A 22,271-nucleotide genomic window follows, 5' to 3' on the forward strand; every position below is an offset into this window, starting at 1 on the left:
AACTGCTGAGAGGAGCTGCATCCATCAAAGTTGATCAACTCCAAATGATGTTGCTAACATGTACAACGTTCTATTGGTTCTGCTCCCTTTGTTCAGCATTTAGTACATGTAATTCTCTCTATGCTTCTGTAGAGTCTCACCATTCATGATCTCTTATAGAAGAGTAGTACTTCATAACATTCATATACCATAACTTGTTCAGTCATTCCCCAATTGATGAGCATTCCCTCAATTTCCAAATATTTAACACTATGAAAAGAACTGCTATGAATGCTTTGGAACATGCGGGACTTTTCAAATTTGTATGATTTATTGTATTTGGCCTAATACTGATAGGTATTGTGTGGTCAAAGGTTATGATAAGTTTTATTGCTCTTTGGGCATAATTTCAAATTGCTCTCCAGAATGGTTGGATCACTTCACAACTCCACTAACAGTGCATTAATGTCTCTAACCTCCCACAGTCTTTCCAATATTGACTGTTTTCCATTTTGTCAACTTAGCCAATCTGATAGGTTAGAGGTGGTATCTCATAGTTGTTTTATTTTGAATTTCTCTAATCAATAATAATTGGGAGCATTTTTTTCATATAATTATATATAGCTTTAGTATCATTTGAAAGCTATCTGTTCATATCTTTTGACCATTTATCAATTGGGGAACGACTTCAAATCTTATGAATTAGATTCAATTCTTTATATATTTTAGAAATGAGACCTTTATCAGGAACCCCGACTGTGAAAATTGTTTTCCAGCTTTTTTGTTTTCCTTCTAATCTTGGCAATATTAGATTTATAAATGCAAAACTTTCTAATATAATATAGATAAAATCATCCATTTTTTTCAATTTCTATTGTACTCTATTTCTTTCTTGTTTGGTAATAAATTTCTCCCTTTTCCCTAGATCTGACAGAGAATTTCTTGTTCTGCTAATTAGCATTTGGTATTGCTCTCTATGTGTAAATCCTGTACCTATTTTGACCTTATTTGTGGTCAAAAACTGTGCCTAGTATTGGTCCTGCTATTTTCCAGTTTTCCCAACACTTTTTGTTGAATAGTGAGTTCTTATCGGAGAAGGTATTATCTCTGTGTTTGTCAAACATTAGATTACTATAGTCACTTACTGGAGTTTCTTTTGGACTTATTCTAATAGAGTGGTTCATTACTCTTATTTTTTTTTTGCAAGGTAAATGGAGTAAGTGGTGCAGCGGATAGAGCACTGGCCCTGGAGTCAGGAGTACCTGAGTTCAAAGCCAGCCTCAGACATTTAATAATTACCTAGCTGTGTGACCTTGGGCAAGCCACTTAACCCCATTTGCCTTGCAAAAAAAAAGAAAGAAATAAGAGTAATGAACCACTGTATTAGTTTTGATGACTGCCACTTTATAATATAATTTTAGATCTAATAAGCTACCTTCCTTTACATTTTTTATCAGTTCCCTTAATATTCTTGATCTGCTTTTGTTCCAGATGAATTTTGTTGATATTTTTTTCAGTTTTTATCATATAATATTTGTTCATGTTTTAGACAGATACTACTGATTTTAAGGAAAACTCCATATTTATTTCTATACTCTTTAGTGTTTTATTTTGAATAGATATTTATTTTCTTAAAAGCTTTTTCAGCATATATTGAGATATTCATATGATTTCTATTGATTTTGTTATTGTTATATTCTATTTTGCTGATTGTTTTTCTAATATTGTACTGTTCTTGCCTGCCTGGAATAAATCTTACCTGATCATGGTGCATTATTCCCAGTAATAACTTGCTGCCATAACTTCGCCAAAATTTTATTTAAGATTTTCGCATCAATGTTCATTAGGGAGATTGGTTTATAATTTTCTTTTTCTGTTTTGGTTATTCCTGGTTTAGGTATCAGCATGATATTGGCATCATAAAAGTAATTTGGAAGAAGTTCTCTTATTTTAAAAAATAGTTTATGGAGAAATGGAATTAATTGCTCCTTAAATGTTTGATAGAATTAACTTGTAAATGCATCTGAACCCGGAGACTTTTTTTTGAAGAGGGAGTTTATTGATGGATTCTTCAATTTATTTATTTATTTATGAAATGGGGCTATTTAGCATGGAATGACTTACAGGTTCTTATGTTGAAAGAAGGGAGCAGAATGCAGAACAACATTCACAACCACAATGTTAGATGAACAGCCTTGATGGAAGTAGCTCCTCTAAGCATTTCAAAGAATTAGGAAAACCTATTAGACCCATTGTGGACAATGTTATCCCTAACCAGAGGAAGAAAAACAAAACAAAACAACACAATTATATACAATAGTAGTTTCTACCTAGATCAAAATTGTTTTTTCACCTTCTTAGCTTTCTTCTTGCTTATTGTGTGGTTGGATTTATCTTTTTCTGAGAAAGAGAGAGGTTGAGGTCCTACACTATTATAATTTTGATGTCTATGCCTCCTACTTCATTCATCTTTTCCTCTAAGAATTTGGACTGTTGGGTACATATATGTCTGATAATGATATAATTTCATTGCCTTTTAAGGCAATGGTGCCTTTTAAGAAGATATGTTTTCCTTCCTTATCCATTTTTATGTGATTTATTTGTGCTTTTGCTTTTTCTGAGATCAGTATTGCCTCTCCTGATTTTTTTTTACTTCTTCTGAAGTACAATATATTTTGCTCAAGCTATTCACCTTTACCCTGTGCATCTCTCTCTGAGTCAAATGTGTTTCTTTTAAACAACATATTGTTGGATTATGGTTTTTGATAATCATGGTAATGCATTCTGCTATCTGCTTCCATGTTAGGGGGGAATTCATCCCATTCAAGATGGCATGAATTCCTGGGTTCTGGATAGTGAACGATGCTCTCAAGATTTCTCAGTCACCAATGGAGTAAAATAAGAATGTCCTTATACTCATATTTTAGCATGATATTTTCAGTCACATTATCAAATGCCTTCACCAAGGATGAACATGGCCTCAAAGTCAGCTACCAACCTAATGACAAATTCTTCAACTTGAAAAGGCTACAAACCAAGACCAAATTGGAAGGAATGTTGGTGCATGAGCTTCTGTTTGCAGATGACTGTGCACTCAATGTAGCCTCTGGAGCTGAGATGCAACGAAGTATGGATCATTTCTCCTCTGCTTAAGCTCATTTTGGTCTAATAATTAAAACTAGGAAAACCCAGGTGCTCCATCAGTCAGCGCCACATATGGAACCATAGATTACAGCAAAAGGAGAAAATTTGAGGACTGTGGTAAGTTCACTTACCTTGGCAGTGTTCTTTCCAAGGAGGTACATTTTGATAATGAGGTATGCACTTGCATTGCCAGAGCTAGCTCAGCCTTTGGGAGGCTTCAAAAAAAAGTATGGGAGAAAGAGGTATTAGACTGGCTACCAGACTGAAGGCCTACAGAGCCATTGTGCTGATGTCATTGCTATATGCCTGTAAGAACTGGACAGTCTACCAGTGCCATGTCAGAAAACTGAATTGCTTTCATTTACTAGAAAGATTCTGAAGATCATCTGGCAAGAGAAGATACAAGGCACTGAGGTCCTTTCTCAAACTAAACTGCCTAGTATTCCAACATTACTACAGAGAGTACGACTATGATGGACTGGGCACACAGAGTGCCAGATGTATGCTTGCCAAAAAAAACCCCTACTTTATGGAGAACTTACATAGGGCAAACACTCACAAGAGGGTTAGAAGAAGCCATACTGAAATACCCTGAATGTCTCTTTGGAAAAATTTAGAATTGCTTGTATAGCATGAGAGACATTGGCGCAAGACCACCCAGCATAGAGTGCCCTCATCAATGAGGGTGCTGAAATCTATGAACAAGGCAGGAGGGAAGCAACTCAAAGGAAATATAGCATCTGTAATTTTAAAGTATCCACCCCAGGTGTTCATATGGACTATTTGTGACTGACCTATGGTAGAGAATTCTGAGCTCATATTGGTCTGATCAGTCATAGCCAGATGCCCTGTGATTTGTCTCAAACATAGTGATGTCATTTGGTTTTCTTCAATAAGGAAGGGCAAGAACCAACTATACCCATATCCCCTAAGTATAATCTCTTCAACTATGTTCAACCCTTTAACTATGCTAAGAGAAATACAATTCTCAGGAATTAAAAGTGTCATCTTCCCTTGTAGGGTTGTGTACAAGTTTCAGGTTTTTGGTAGACCAATAATTCATAAATTATCTTTTCTGGATCTATTTTTGAGGTCATTTATTTTCCTAAATGGTACTTTATTTGTTCTTTATTTTTTCAGTCTTTTGATTGTGTTTGATGGAAACTTTGTCAACTCATAAATCCATTCATTTTTATTTGTTCAATTCTAATTTTTAAGGGTTTCATTTACTCAGTTAAATTTTGTGTTTCTTTTCCCAGTTTATTAATTTTACTTTTTATTGAATTGCTTTCTCTTTCCATTTGATCAATTTGAGTTTTTTATGAGTTGCATTCCTTTTCTAGTTGGTCAATTTCATCTTTTGATTTGAATTCTTTTTCCAGTTAGTTATTTTTACTTTTAAGGAAAATGATTTCTTTGGTCAATTTTTAAAATAATTTTTGCAAGGCAAAGTGTTTAAATGATTTGCCCAAGATCACACAGCTAGTTAATTAAGTGTCTGAGGCTGGATTTGAACTCGGGTCTTCCTGACTCCAAGGCCAGTGCTCTATCCACTGTGCCACCTAGCTGTCCCTTTTTGATCAGTTTTTAATAATTTTTTTCACTTTTCTTCTTCCCCTCTTCTTTGTTTTTTTTTTAATTTTTAAAGTCTTTTATGAGGCTTTGGATTTTAGTCCAAATCATAGACTCCTTTGAAATTTCCCATGTAAGTAATTTGTCACTGCTTTGTTCTTCTGTTGTGTCATTTTTATCATCTTTATCTGCATGGTAACTTTCAATGGTAAGCTCTCTTTTAGTTTTTTTGCTCATTTTTATTGTTTGAGCTATGTTCCTGGGCCATAGAGAGTATAGATCCAAACTTTTTGTGCTAGGACTGGGGTCTGATCCCTGGCTTAACAATCATCAAAATGTTGTCTCTGGTGCTCAGACTTTGCCTATCCAGAAATTTATTTCCTCCTTTATGTCTGGGCTCTGCCTATGCAGTGGTTTGTTCCTAATTCAGTTTTATCTTTTGCCCCAGGATTCCAAGGGTTCAGACTTTGTCTGGTGTTGGGACTGTTCCTGCCGACTTGCTATCTAACTGTTGTCTTGCTGCTGAGACCTGGGCTGCACTGTGCCTAAAAGCTTTCCATTGGCTTTCCTGCTTTCTTGTCTTGGTGGGCTTTATTTTCCCTTTTCCCTTGAAGAGACAGACCTTCACTAAAGAGCTTTCATGATGTCTATAGTTGAAAATTTGTTTTAAACTTTACTTTTTTTTAGTGGGATCTGTAGTTTTAATATCTGTGTATCAGTTCTTTTACCATTGTGTAGGGAAGAATTCTAGGAGTATACTAGCGTCATGCCACCATCTTTCCTTGTCCCTGAAGTCCCATTTTAAAGTCTTAGTGGATTTTCAGTAGTACTAGGAGATTAAGTTATTTACCATTGTTTTCAGATGAGAAGGTTTCAAAGACAGGGCTTGAACCCAGTCTTTTACGTTAAGCTGCTTTTCAGATACAGTTGTCCCAAAAGTTTTGGTAAAATTCTAAGTTTTAACAGCTTAAGACCAAATAGCAACAAACTACATGGAGATGATATTAGCATAGATTAAGCTATTTGATGACTTTCTCTGTTGGCTCTTTAGAGAAGTTCTGGGGAAGGTGATTAGAGTCATAGGGTAGTTGATTTATAGCTTAAAAAGACCTAAAAACCCACAAGGGCCTGTGAAGGCAGAATTTCAGATATAAAGACTCTGAGTCAGGCACTTAACTCATTGAGGAAAAAAGATGTGAGGACTGGGAAGTGGTTTTGGGTCTGTAGACAGCAACTAACTATTTTGATTAGACAATTATGGTAGATTTGGGTCCTTGATTTGGCACAATAGGAAATCACTAGATTTTAAAGTAACCTGTTTCTTGAAAAGCAATATTTATCTTCAGATATCTTCCTATATTTAGAGTATAGAAGGTAAGATGCTCATATTAATCCACAGTGGGGAAGATCTGAGTAGAATTGGTGATTGTGGAGTAAGACATGACTCAAAAATAAATAGTATAAGTAAAAGATTTGATGATTTGAGTCTTCTGAGATTAATTCCTTCAGACCATTCTCCTTTTTCTTGGGCTGTGAAACTTCATTCAGAGGAGTCCTTTTTTCTTTCCTTCCCTTCCCCCACCCCCATGAGCATAATGGCAGACTAGATGGGTTCTTCCTCTTTTCCTGAAATAGAAAGTCCTTCTTACCTTGTTATCTGGAATAAGTATTAGTTTCTTTTTATGAAATTTATATAGCTTGTACCTTTAATATTATGGTTAAGAATTTAAGTATGCCTGTTATTTTGATATTTGTATGATTTTATTGAAATAGTGATTTCTCCTGATGAGGAGTCATTTGCATCATCATCATCATCATCAACATCATCATCATTTTCATCTCTCTGTCTCTTACTCTCTCTCTTCCTCTTCCTTCCTTTTGTTTATTTTCATACATATGTATATTTTTAAGTTACAAAATTTCCTTCCACCATCCCTTCCCACCTCACCCCCCCAGTGGCGTACAGTCATGTTAGGATTGTACATACATATTTTTGATAAACATGTTTACAGATTAATTATTTTCAGTAGGAGGAATTAGGATTAAGGGAAAGAGATAAATATGAGATAATTTTTATAAAGTGTTCATCGGATTCTGAAGGGTTTTTGTGTTTGTTTTGTTTTGCTTTTCTTCATCTGGATGGGGATAACATTGTCCATAGCTGTTCGAATACAGTTGTCCTGGCTTTCTGAACTCTTGAGAGGCCCCTATCTTTTTCTCTTCTACTCAGTGGCAGCTAGGTGGTACAGTGGATGGAGCACTGGCCTTGGTATCCAGAGGACAGGAATTCAAATCCAGCCTCAGACGCTTGCCACTTATTAACTGTGTAACTTTGGACAAGCCACTCAACGCTGATTGACTCGAATCCAAGGCCATCTTCAGTTGTCCTGATTCATATCTGGTCACTGGACCCATATGTCTCTGGAGAAGAAAATGAGGCTGGTGACTTAGCAAAGTTATCCTCTCACTCAAATTTAATTCATGTACTTGTCATTGAAGCATTTCCCTGATGTTGTGGTCTTCTTTGAAAATGAAGAACAAACATTAGTCTGTTCTACCCAAAGCAAAAATGTATGCGCTTATAGTTCAGCCTGTTTGACATTCCATTAAAAAAATCCTACATAGGAAGGGTATTAGTTGGGTTTTTTTGTTTGGTTTTTTGCAAGGTAATGGGGTTAAGTGACTTGCCCAAGATCACACAGCTAGGTAATTATTAAATGTCTGAGTCAGGATTTGAACTCAGATCCACCTAATTCCAGGGCTGGTGCTGTATCCATTGCACATCTACCTGCCCCCAGTATTAGTAGTTAAAAGTTTTGAATGTTTTAGACTTTGTTAACTGTTTATGAGGGAAGGGTAGTGGTGTAAAATTTCATACATATTTTCTAATCACCAATATAAACTTGGTGAGAGACTATGGGAATATATAATTGGAAGTACAATTGGAAGTACAAGTCCTTAATGCTCAAAGTAGATGTAGTACATATTCTGGAATATTTCCCAAAATTGTTGTAGAAATTATGGATCCCATGAACACATATTCTTCAGAATCTAGGGATGACTCCTAATAATATGGCTCATTAGCATCCAGTGGTGCATTTCCCATTATCAATCATCCAGTAATTATAATAAACATTCAGCAAACACCTTTACTAAGATGACATAGTAAGAACAGCGGCTATAAAACACTGTCTATTCCACTCCCCACATAAAACATCAACCTGGGACATACTCAATTCCAAAGGAGGATCATCTTGGGAAAAGCTTAAATTTAAGCACAAACTTTACAGTGCAATGATAATAAGGCATACGGAGAGATCACATGTGATCAAAGAAACTCACAATTTATAAACTGTAGATCTTTGTTTCTTTGTAGAGTTTTTGATCAAGCCTAACTCTCAATTAACAGATTAGTTCTTTCTTGAGTCTGTTGATGACTATTCACTGTTTAAAGATTTTTCTTTCCTCCTCTCTGTATCCATTTTTTTTAGGTTTTTGCAAAGCAAATGGAGTTAAGTGGCTTGCCCAAGGCCACACAGCTAGGTAATTATTAAATGTCTGAGACCAGATTTGAACCCAGGTACTCCTGACTCCAGGCTGGTGCTTTATCCACTGCACCACCTAGCCACCCCTCTGTAGCCATTTCTTAATGGAGTATATACTTCTACTCCACATAGAGTATACATCTCCTGCTAATTGATTAGAACCCCTTCAAATCTACCTGGTTCATGGAAGATTGGTAAGGGAAGAGAAATTCCCTCCCTAAGCTATTTCCCTTCCTAACTCCTAGGAGTGTCCTTCCATTGCCTCATCCTTTTCCTTTTAACTTCGGACTTGCCCTGCTAAATTTTCCCACATTTTATTATTTGAAACCTGAAAAGGCATGTCCAAATTTTTTTTCATCTGATGAGGTTACTCATCTTTAGCTCTCTTAGCAAAATATATTTATCTTTCAGAAAGTGATTTTGGATATAAGCACCTTGTTGCTATAATAACATCTTATCTCTTGTCTGATCTACTCTTTGTTTTGTGATTTTGCAACACATATGAGGGGGAAAAGCAGAGATGTGAACCTTCCTCTCCTTTTAATTAACCAAGTATATGTCTTGTGAACATTTCCATGTGATTGCATCGACCAAACATTTTGTGCAATGCTATTCTCTAAGCAGCTTATTTAAGGTGCTATAGAAATCCCATAAAACTCTATTGTGCTTTTAAAGTCATAGTATTTGAAAGTTATTTCCATGAGGAATATTCATGACTATACTGTGATCTAGGCCTTGTAGAAAGTAAATAAAATTCTCATGCAATATGTATTGAGTATTGCTGTCATCTCCTAATACTCACACATGAGGTGTCTATGTAAAAGGAAGCAGTCCTTCCATAAAGAATATGGAAAGGAGGAAGATAAAAATAATAGGTAAAGGTCCTTTTTTCAAATTAAAAGGTTCATACTTATATTAAGGTATTATCATTTTTACTTGAAAAGCAATTGCAGTCTTAATAATTTTTTCAAATATAGTTATATGGTAGGAGATAATCAGGAAAAGTATGTGTATGAAATCTTACTGACACAATATTAAATTTATTATTCTTCAAACTATTTGATCTTCAAAGAAGTACAAAATGAAATAGTGATAGTGACCAATTAAAGAGATGAAAGTATGCCAATCGGTGTGAAATGTAGAAACAAATTATTTGAATGTGGGTTGTTCACTTGTTAAGTATCACTTTTAAAGTACTACATGATTATTTTAGAATAGTTATAGAGATAGTACTCTGACAAAAGAATGTTTAAAACATTTATTTAGAAATAAATTATGCATTGTCATTTTTGTCTCTTTGAGATAGTATTCCTCTGTTCTATGTATTTATATATTTATAAAATAACTATAAGATTACCTCTTTAGGGTTTTATCATATGCTTCTTTCCATCCTCACAGAGCTTTGCCAATACTAAAAAACTGTTTTTTTTTCAATTTGCTTCATGCATCATGCAACTTTATAAAAGTAATTGATTTAGTCCAATTGAGCATATTAAATATTTAAGTAATGTTTTATAAAAGCATTACACAGTAAAAAGATATAGTTCTAGAGTAAGAGTATTTGGTTTTATATCCTGACATGACTATTATTATTGATTTAAATTATTACTGGTCTATCACCTTGGGCAAACTACTGACCTTCCTTGCCTGTCTTTATTTTTAAATGGAGGAAACCAGGAATTCCTTCAACTTCTAGAACTAGGGATCCTATTTTAATATGGAAGTCCATCTCAATCTAGTTAAACAAAGGTCTGTCTTCTCCATTTAATCAATCAGCTAATTACTTAATCAAATGCACAAAGTTTGCACAATCTAATCAAACTTGGAAGGAATCAGAAGCTTTGATCCATACTCTGGATTAAATGATATGAGGCTACACAGAAAGTGCAATAAGTAAAGTCAAAGATAATTTGTATTTTAATTTTTAATGTGTTCATGGACAGAAAAGTTGATCACCCACCTTGAGGCCTAGATAATAATAGCAAATTTGTTTAGGATCTGGTATTTCAATGGCATGGCAAATATCGTCACCTGAGGCAAGTAGGAGGCACAGTTGCTAGTTTACTGATCTTGGAAACAGAATTCAAATCTGGCCTCAGATACTCACTATGTGACCCTGGGAAAGTCAAATTACTGCTACTTACTTCATGTTTCCTTATTGTAGACCATTTAGCATCGTGCCTGCCATACAATAAACTTTATGAAATATTTCCTTGTTATCATTATCATCATCCAAGCCCTTGAAAGAGAATTATTTGAAGTAAAGGAAGAGAAGAGAATGTCTCCTTCTCTTGACCAAAGGATGAACTTGCATGCTTGTGAAGTTTAAAAAGTTTGATTTTGGTGCAGCTAGGTGGCACAGCGGATAGAGCACCGGCCCTGGAGTCAGAAGTACCTGAGTTCAAATCCAGCTTCAGACACTTTATAATTACCTAGTTACATGGCCTTGGGCAAGCCACAAAACCCCATTTGCCTTGCAAAAAACAAAACCTAAAAATAAAAAAGCTTGATTTCTCTTCAGTACTCTCCTGTAAAGATTTCTCTCCTGTAAAAATCAATATCTGCTTTGACAAAGAATAAACAGATAAATTGATAAAAATTAATATCAGGTCATAAAGCAGAGCAAGAAGCTCTAATATACCTAAGAGTAACTTTGTAAGGACCCTTCAAGAATATTAGTACATTATGCTCTCTTATTTTATTCCCAGTTCCAAATTCTCTCCCTCTCTCTCCACTTCTTCCCATCTTTTAAAAGAAAAGAAATATTATGTCCTCATCCAAATAAAGTCATACAGATGATATTTCCACCCTGGGAGAAAAAAATATGTTAATACATACACACATATATATGAAAACATAGATGTTAAAATATAAACTGAATTCATCATTATTTAAATTTTTAAAAAATTTTCATACATATTTACATGCATATTTCCAAGTTAGAAAATTTCCCTCCATCATTCCTTCCTATCCTCCTCCCCTCAGCAGGGAACAGTTAGATTAGTATTTTATACAAAAATTTTGTTAAACATGTTTACAAACTAGTAATTTTTGGCATGAGGAATTAGGATTAAGGGAAAGAAATACATAAGATAATTTTTGTTAGCTGTTTATCAGATTTACAAGGGTTGTTTTTTTTTTTTCCATGTGTTTTGTTTTGTTTTTCTTCCTCTGGTTGGGTATAATATAGTCCACAGTCAAATACAGCTGTCCTAGTTCTCTGGGCTGCTGAGAGGAGCTGCTTCCATCAAGGTTGTTCATATTATAATGTTGCTGTTGATGTGTACGTTTTTCTCTTGGTTCTACTCCTTTAGCTCAGCATCAGATCCCATAAGTCATTCCATGCTTCTCTAGGATCCAACCATTTATGGTTTCTTATAGAATAATAATATTACATAGTATTCATGTACAATAACTTGTTTAGACATTCCCAATTGATGAGCATCCCCTCAATTTCTAATTCTTTGCTGCTATAAAAAGAGCCGCTATGAAAATTTGGAACATGTAGGACTTTTCCCACTTTTTTATAATTTCTTCTGGATATGGTCCTAGAATTGGAATTGCCGAATCAAAGGGTATGAACAGTTTTATTGCTCTTTGGGCATAATTTCTTATTTCTCTGCAGAAAGGTTGGACCCATTCACAACTTTACCAGCAATGCATCCATGTCTCCATTCTCCCACAACCTCTCCAACATTGATCATGTTCCCTTTTTCTTATCTTGGCTAGTCTAAGAGGTGTGAGAGGATACCTGATTGTTATCTTAATGTGCATTTCTCTAATCAATAGTGATTTGGAGGATTTTTTTACTATTTAATATTTATTCTCATTTTATACAAATGTTTTTATACATTAATAAAATATTCTTGTTTAAGAGTAAACAAAATACCCCCTCCACCCAAAAAAATATAGACTCGCTTGAGCAATAAAGTAAGGGGAGAGAAAAAATTAAAATTAAAAATATAGTAATAATTGTAGGTATGGCCAGGTGGTGCAGTGGACAGAGCACCAGCCCTGGAGTCATGAGCACCCAAGCCCACATCCGGCCCAGTACACCCATCAATCACCCAGCCATGTGACATGCAAGCCACCTGAACTCCACTGTCCTGCAAATCCCCCCCCCAAAAGAAAAAAAAAATAATAATAATAGTAGGGGTGGCTAGGTGGTGGACAGAGCATTGGCCCTTGAGCCAGGAGCACCTGGGTCCAAAACCAGCCTCAGACACCCAACGATCACCCTGCTATGCAGCCCCAGGTGGGCCACCCAGACCCATTTGCCCTGCACCCTGCCCCAAAAATAATAATAATAAAAAATGTGCTTGACTCTTTGTTCCAACACCAACAACTCTGTCATGAATGGGTCACACGCTTTATTATAAGTCCATGGCAAAAGTTACTACAATATTTTTCCACTGTTGCCATTGCTAATCACAACTCCCTCCTTTCATATCTCTCCACTACCATGTACTATATTTTTCTCTCTCTTTTCACTCTGACTCTGCTGCAGCTTAGCTGAGTGGCTTAGCAAACAGATCTCTGGCCCTGGCGCCAAGAGGCCCCGAGCCCCCATACCACCCCTTAGGCCCAGCATCTACCTGGCCTCATGGTCCCAGACAGGCCATCCAATCCCAGGCCCCTGCAAGAAGCAAAAAAGAAAATGCGCTATATCTGACCACTCTCTCCCCCATGGTCCATCCTCTCTTCCATCACTCACATCCCTCCATTCCCCCTGTCTCCCCCTCCTTCTCACTCCAGATGCCTACACCCCATTGAGCATATATACCATTTCCTCTCTTAGCCACCTCTGATGAGAGAAAAGGTTCCCTCATTCCCCCTTGCCTCCCCCTTCCATATTATTGCAGTAGCTCATTGTAATAAAGAAAAATCTTATTATATGAAATACCTTGGCCTATTCCCTTCTCCTTTTTCTTTCTCCCATTACATTTCCCTTTTTTCTATTGACTCCATTTTTACTCCATATTTCATCTTCAAATTCAACTTTCTCCTGTGCTTCATCTATAAAAGCTCCCTCTACCTGATGTATTAAATAAGAAGGTTTATATGAGTATTATCAGTGTAATTTTTCTATGCAGGAATATATGCAGTTCATCATCATTAAGTCCCTCATATTTTCCCCCTCTCCTCCACTCTCTATGCTTCACCTGAGTCCTGTATCTGAAGATCAAACCTTCTGTTCATCTCTGGCCATTCCAAAAGGAACATTTGAAATTCCCCTGGTTCATTGAAAGTCCATCTTTTTCCCTGGAAGAGGACATTCATTTTTGCTGGGTAGTTGATTCTCAGTTGCATTCCAAGCTCTTTTGCCTTCCAGTATATTATATTCCAAGCCCTATGAGCTTTTAATGTATTTGCTGCTATGTCCTGTGTGATCCTGACTGCAGCTCCATGATATTTGAACTGTGTCCTTCTGGCTGTTTGTAATATTTTCTCATTGACTTGGGAGTTCTGGAACTTGGCTATAATATTCCTAGGGGTTGTTTTTTTGGGATCTCTTTCTTGGGGGGATTGGTGGATTCTCTCAATTTCTATTTTGCCCTCTGCTTCTAGAATATCAGGGCAATTTTCCTGTAGTAATTCTTTGAAAATGATGTCAAGGCTCTTTTCCTGATCAGGATCTTCAGGTATTCCAATAATTTTCAAATTATCTTTCCTAAGTCTGTTTTCCATATCAGTTGGTTTTTTCAATGAGATATTTCACATTTTCTTCTAATTTTTCATTTTTTTGGTTTTGAAGTATTGATTCCTGATTTCTGGTAAATTCATCAATCTCCCTGAATTCTATTCTTTGTCTGAAGGATTTGTTCTCCTCAGAGAGTTTTCTTATCTCTCTTTCCATCTGGCCAATTTTGCTTTTTAAAGCATTCTTCTCCTCAATAACTTTTTGAACTGTTTTATCCATTTGACCTAAGCTGGGTTTTAGCATGCTATTTTCTTCAGCATTTTTTTGTATTTCCTTGACTAGGCTGCTGACTTAATTTTCATGTTTTTCATGCATTTCTCTCCTTTCTTGTCCCAGATTTTCTTCTAACTCCCTCATTTGATTTTCAAAGTCTTTTTTGAGCTTTGTCATAGCCTGAGCCCAATTTGTATTTTTCTTGGAGTCTTTAGATACAGGAGCTTGTGCTTCCTCATCTTCAGAATGAGTATATTGATCCTTCTTGGGTTCATAGATAATCCATTTCTCAATGGTGTTTCTTTTGTTTCTCTGCTTGCTCATTTTCCCAATCTAAGCCTGTTTTGGTGGTGCTTTCTGAGCTTTTGGGACACTCCCACAAGGGTCTCAGTGTGTGAGGATCTGTCCTCCTTCCTGGTTTGTGAATGCACACAAGCTCCCCCCCCTGCCATGGGGCTCATTTGGAGGGGGTCCCTGCTGTTCTATTGGGGGGTCCTGGACTGCGATCAGGATATGAATGTGGTCAGAGCCCCAGAGTCCTGTTCCAGGGGGCAGAGGACAGAACTCTGCAGTCTCTCTTTCTCTTCACTCCCCTCCCTAAATTCAATGGGCTCATGCCCTGGGGGCTCCTGCTTACTGGCTCAGCCTGCTTCTGTTCCTGGATCTGGGCTGCAGTGGCCAAGCAGCTTGCTGTGTGCCCTGAGGGCTGGGATTCACATGTTCTCTCTGGTAGAGGTACCCTGGCTGTTCCCCCAATTTGTGCCCGGTGCTCCCCGGGGAGTAAGTCAGGAAACTGCCCCTGCTGCTGCGAGCTGCAGGTCCCAGCACCTTGGGGCTGCCTCCAGGAGGTTGAAGTTCTTTCCCTCCAGCAGGCCGCCCCTCCGACCCAGGGAGCAGAGCCTTTCTGCTCTTTTCCAGGCTTGAGTAGGAGAACTGGCTCATTGGGTCCCTCTGTGAGTTCTGTCTCTTGAAAATTTAGAGTCCTTAGTTTCAAAGATTTATGAGAGAGCACCTAGGACAAGATCCACTCTTGTCACCATCTTGGCTCTGCCTGGAGAATTTTTCAAATGGCCCTGGGGAGAAAGGAATTTCCCCTCTCCTGTCATAAAAGAACAGCTATAAATATTTTTCTACTTAGGCAAAGAAAGTTTTAAGCTAGAGCTTAATGTCCTTGAATTTTGTATATACACATGGAAAAAGCATGTCTACAGTTTTGGGGGAATGGTGCTTTGTATTAACTGATATTATTTCATTACTTTATCAAATAATTGTTGCTAAATGCTAATCAGATCCAATTGTTTAATTATTCTACCAATAATCATAAGTGGAAAACAATGAAGATTTGTACTAACAAACAAAAAGTTAACACTTTCAGGTGACTCTTGGAGACCTGTGGGAGAAGTATTACCTACCTTCTGGAAATTCAGCTTACTTCAAGTTGGGACTGAAAACTCAAAACTATTAAATAAGAGAATGGATTATGTTATACTTAGGTAAATTTAGGCTTTAAGATAAGTATCAGCATGGAACATTATATTTGAAATGGTTTTGAATTTTTACTTTTCATTTACTACTTATTTGACATTGGACTAATCACCCCCAAATTTGTGGTATATTACCTCATGGTACATGTAAAGTCCAGGGAGAAGTGGAACAATTTTAGAGAATATGTAGCACAATGTGTAACTAACACTCCTGGTAGCTGTCATTTTCCAGTCAAACTGAATTAGCAAGGAAATTAGAGGGAGACATAGCTGTCAGTTTGTACCAGGCAGGTCAAACTTTCCACTATCATCTTGCCTATTATCTCCCCTCATAGTCTGATGGAGGTAGGGACCTTGATGGGACCTTGAATCCCAATTTCTTGAAAACAGCATTGTTCCCCATATCACAAAACTTGCTTCTCTTGCAGCTTCTGCAGCCATCAATAAGTGTAGAAATGATTGTAGATGTAGAAACCACACCACCAACTGCTGACCCAGTTATACCAATATATAGATGAATAGAAGAATCTGACTCTATGTATCCCAACCTCCTCACTGAAGACCACTGATCTTGCTTCCAAATTAGCCTTTATAGCCTTAAACTTGGGAAGCAACCAATGCTACAAACTAACATTCTTGGGTCAGGTGGGCAAGTGTGATTGAAGCAGAGGGGCACTCTGAGGAGGAAATGGGAGATGGCATATACTAAATGGAAAAGTCAATCCCACTTTGATTGTCATTTCTCTTTAAATATTGACGGAAACAGTCCAGAACTTTCAAATCCAAAGCCTTTGGAATAGCAATGCTTCCACCCCATTACCTAAAAGCAAAAAACAGTTATGAATATGCAACCTGGCAACTGCTCCTTCATTTGCTATACTCTCATTTATTAAAGACCCAGAAAAGTTTCTAGAGTCCTTGGTACAATCATATGTTTCAAAATCAACAATTAACATAATTTTATCAGTGGAAATGACATTAAAGAAGAAACATCCCCATGTGCTTGCTACTACACCCGAAGGATCATGAAATCATTCCATCTGACTTCGTTATTTTCCCCTCATTAAAAAATAAGAAAGCAGTTCCTTATATTGTATTGAATCTCAAATGCATTTTAACATGCAGTAATTAATAAATACTTAATCATCCATCCATCCATCCATTCATTCTTTTATTCATTAAATCCTTCAATCCTTTTTTTAACAAAATTGTTGCCTTTTGCATAAACAGAAGGGATTTGTTTTTTTTTTAAATTAGTGAAATTATACACTAGGACAAAAAGGGGAAGATTCAAATAAATGGAAAAACAGTCAATTTGACCCAAGCTTAAAATATAAATTTATTGTGTTGCACTTGTTAATATTGTTAATATTATTATTATTATTATTGAAGAGTTTCTACTTATTTCAGATGGATTTTATTTCTAGGAATTCATTTTAGAATTTAGTAAAAAAATTTGCTCTTATCCTCATTAAGATGAGACAGATAAAATATCAACAATTGATATTTTATCTTCACTTTTAAAGACTCCTGTTTCTGCATTCATGTAATAGATTGGGTTTTTCATTCCCGAATTGGCTGAAACAGCAAGAGTGGTGGTGTTTAAAATAGTCCCTATAACATGCTTACCTGAAAGCACTGTGCCAGTAAAATATGTTAATGGTCAATTATCCTATCAGAACACACATATCCTTTTCTGGCCAGGAACCCCCAATATCCTCAGTCTGTCTAAATAGAAGAGAAAATATCCTCCAGTTATGCTGTTGTTTAATAAACAACTAGCGTTTTAAATACCTAATTTAACTTTATTCCATGAGCTATTCTCCTGATCTAGTCTTTTTTTATTTGGGAAAATGCTTTATTTGTGCACATTAATGTTCATGATTGGCCTTAACATAGAGCAACTATTCCATTAAATTTAAATTAGATGCTTAGTTATGTGGATTTAGCACAGCCTTATGGTTAATTGCTGATGCTGACTTGTCTGCACTAGGTCCAGTCTCAGTCAATGCAGAATTGAGTTCTCTGATGAAATATGCAACTTCTTTGGTGTTTTCTTTTGGAAGACAGATAGGGAATAGTGACTGAAATTGCTAATGACATGGGCATCAGTTCTGGCTCAGAAAAATCAGTCTTTAGGCAAAGGTTTGGCAGAACTAAATAAGGAAACTATTGCAATACTCATTCCTATCTCTTAGGATCTCAGAATTCCATCACCTATAACTCAGTTCCCTTACCCTTCATTCCAACCCACTTATGATCTAACATTATTATTTAGAATCATTTCCACCAAATTTAACTGAGAGAGAGAGGAAAATGTAGGTGTGCATTTTAAGAAAGGTTAAGAAGGAGGATCAGAAATAAAAGAAGACAAGAAAAAAGACAAAGTAGGGAAGGGAGACAGAGAGAGAAAGAGATGAGATTAAAGTGAAGGACAACAGACTAATAATAGTCAACATTTACTAAGTAACACATTTTGCAAAGTACTTTATATACATTGATTCCTTAAAATCTTACAACAAATCATTCTCATTTTTCAGTTGCGGAAATTAGGGTTCAGATTTACCTGGGACTTAATTTGAATCCTGTTTTTTTCCTTCATTACCAGTTCAACATTTTTCACTATACCACTCTGTCTTCTCTCTGGTGAATAAAAAGGAAATGCCAGAAAGAATGATTTCCATCTAATTTAAGATGATAACTCTGTAAGTAACAAAAAGGGAACAAAAGGGGAAAGGAAGATTGTTAGGCTTGCAGGATATCCCAGAAGCCAAATAATATCTCTCAGATCTGTTGTATACCATGTTGGAAGGAAGTCATGTTAAAATTAGCTCTTGTTAAAATAAATATCTTTCTGTCATTATTGACTCTGCTATTATATAATATCAAATTTCATATTTACTGATTTACCAAAATGAACTCTTAACTATTACTATTCAATTATGAGAATGATACTAAATTATTCTTTTTGTTAACAAATATTCTCTCATAGCAACAAAATATAAGCATAATAAAATAGATGTCTCATATAGCAAAATTTGCAGCTGATAAATATGTACAACAGAATTAATATTATTTGTCAATAAATGATGAAAGTAGGAATTTTAGGACAACTCAAAAAGAGAAAAAAAATTATGACCTTTTATGTCACAAAATTAAATATTTTGGAATATCAAATCTTACAGGTTTTTTGTTGCATTTCTCCCCCCACAGATTTCATCCTAGGAAGATATAACCATGGATACAACTATAGCCTGGCAATATTTCTTGAAATATATAATACATAAGCTAGATCAATATATTCATATGCATTTCTTCTTGAGTTTTGCTACTTGATCAGTTTCATATTCTATTTTAAGGAGTTTTGGTTTTGTTTTTGGTATAAGAAGCAAAGGTGTATATCTAATTGGGTTTCAAACTAAAGAGAATTCATAGTTTCAATAGTTCAGATTTTATTTTTTAAAAATCGAATTTAATCAGCCAAAATGTGATCAAGTTTAAACTTAAAGTCAATTATATCTGTATGCTAATCAGTTCTCAGTAGTAAGTTATTATGGATAGAATAGTTAATTCTAGGACCTTCTTTTGTCTTTTTTTATTTTGTTCTATGAAAAACTTTCTTCTTCTTGTAGGTGAGTCATTTCAGCCTTATTGCTCTCCATGACTTCATTTTTGAGATTTTTTTTTAGCAAAGATACTACTGGTATCATTTCACATTCCTTCTCCAGCATATTTTATAGTTGAGGAACTCAAGCAAACTAGTTTAAGTGACTTTCCCAGGGTTACACAGCTGCTACTATTTGAAATCAAGAAGAGAAGTCTTCCTGATTCGAGGTCAATATTCTTATACTCACATGTACATATTCACACAATTCATAGATATACATGTATACATGCTTATATGCATTTAATATAGTTGTACATTAATATAGCACTCATGGTTTGTGTGGATATATGTGTGCTTTTTTTGTGCCACCAGGGAAATGCTTAAATGTGCATATGTATTGACCTGCAAGTCTATATTATCCATGTATAACTATGTATATATGTGTTTATGTATATGTAGAAATAGGTAGGTAGGAAGTAGATAGATGGATTGACTAATTGATTTTAAATATAGTAGAGACTGTATAACCAAATATAATTTACATGGGATAAAATTCATAATCAGTTTTAGTGCATCAATATTGCATTTTATCTCAAATAAAGTATTTATTTGTATTTTGTATCAAATAAAGTAGATTTGTCCCTTATTTAAATACAATATCCCAAGGGAAAAATGCAGAATAACAAATATTCAAGGTAAAAAAGCAAAGATTACACCTCCCAGAAACCATCAGAAAGGCTAATAATTCCTTTGTGATTACTATGAATCTCTAAAAAGCCTCTCACTTCAAAGGTCAAGAACTGCAGATATTACTTTAGTACTTATTCTTTAGCTTGACATTATAGATATAACTAAATGGTTAGCTGATTAGGACATGGTTGAGCATAAACATTCATTTTTTAATGGAAAAACCATCTTTCCTTGAATTTCAAGATTACTGAGTTAAATTGTGAACGTCTGTCAGAAGGCACTGTCCCTTAGTATTCCATTATTAAAATAGAATGAAAATAGATTATTGAAGGAAGGGTCTCTTAGATAACTCTTAATTGTCTATGGGTGCTTCTTTATTTTGCAAATCAGTGTTTGAACATGAGAATTCAGTTAAAGACTTTTTTAATTTGAACATACTCAAATCTCAGGAATAGTATTTTATCGTTTTATTTTATTTTAGTTTAGTTTAATTTTTGCAAGGTAATGGGGTTAAGTGGCTTGCCCAAGGACACAGCTAGGTAATTATTAAGTGTCTGAGGCCGAATTTGAATTCAGGTACTCCTGACTCCAGAGCCGGTTCTCTAACCACTGTGCACCTAGCCACCTCGGGATTAGTATTTTAAAATAACATATGACAGTGCTTTTAAAAATCTCAATTCAATAACCATATACTAAGTATTTTCTACATGCAATAGTTTTTTCAAGGTGTTGGGAATGCAAAATACAAAAGGAAAGAGTTCTTATCCTCAAGAAACTTTTGTTACAAAATTACTTTAGTGATTTTAAAAACAACATATTTAAAGAAACAAAAAGTGAACAACCAAAAGACTGCCTTTGTTTGAATATCTTGACTCCAAATCCTGTCTTTCTCATCTGAATCTAAAGATCCTTTTTACACAAGATTACTCATCATTATAATTCCAAGCTGAGACCCTCAGCTTGATCAGGAATTTGATATAGCCTATACATGAGTATCTGTATTAGAAGCAGTAAGAGTCATCAATAACATATTATTCAGTCCCTCATATTACAGAAAACAGATTTGGAATCAGAGATGAGTGTGACCAACTGAAAGTCACAAAATGAGAAAATGATCTCTCCTCAAAACACCCAAGGATCAGTTTTTATTGACCTATGTATTTCAAAGTTCCCTCGTTCATTTCAGATATGCCATATTCCTGAGGTTTTTGTAACACAGAGATACTTTCAAGGTTCAGTTCAAAATTGTTCTTCTCAAAATTATTTTCCATGTATGAATAGGGCTTAATAATCCTCCAAAGTCAATTAATGGATCAATAAAGAATTATTACTATTTTGCTATGTAATTTTACTGAACTAAAATCTGGAGAAAATAAAGAAAAAGAAAAAAAACTTTGTTTTCAACTAACTTACCTTTTAATGGATCAGGCACAATAAGGTAAGAAGATATCTTTACTTTGGGAAGTCAATAAATCCTCTAGTTAATTTCAGTGTTGTATGATTTTGGGGGGTTCCTTTACGTCTTATGAAGTTTCTGTAGTGGGTGAAATAAAAACTGTGCTTTATAAAATGCATTAAATTTTAGACAGGATGTGTTCCATACACATTGATCTTATGTTTACTTTTTGATGTCCACATGAATTTTCTACATCAGAATACAGATTCCTTGAGAGTAGGGAGAAAGCATTATTCAACTTTATCTGAATCATTATCAGCCATCATTGCCTAGAACAGAGTCAACCTTTTAATAAATGCATGCTTAATTAAACTGAATTACTTAGTATGACAACAAAAGCAGTTTTTAATAATTTTTGTTCCAAATTCAATATGAATAATAGATCTATCATTCTTTGAAGTCAGGTTCATACAGACTTGGTCATTACATAAGTGAATGCCACACAGGAAAGATCATTATGTTTGATACACTATAGAGAGCACATAAAGAGGAACAGATTGATAGTAATTATATTGAATATACCAGTATTTTCTGCCACCTCAGCTACATATTAATCTGATCACTGCTAAACTAACAATAATAATATAATAATAATAATAATAATAATTTTAAAAACCCATAAAAATGTCACCATGTCTTTTAAGAGATTATCGGACAGAATTCTAAGGTTAAAGAACAATGGAACTATTGAACTTGAGCCTCATCTTGACTTGAATCTGACTTGAACCTAACTCTTATACCTAAATTCAAACTAATCATCTTCAAAACTAGCTCTCTAAATTTATTTTAAGCATATTCTATTTTTAGAAATATGTATACATGTATTTCTCCCACAAAATGTGAAATCTTATTGGTTAGAAATTGTAATAATAGTTAACAC

Source organism: Macrotis lagotis, chromosome 5 (genome assembly GCF_037893015.1).
Source record: "Macrotis lagotis isolate mMagLag1 chromosome 5, bilby.v1.9.chrom.fasta, whole genome shotgun sequence".
NCBI classification, from domain to species: Eukaryota; Metazoa; Chordata; class Mammalia; order Peramelemorphia; family Peramelidae; genus Macrotis; species Macrotis lagotis.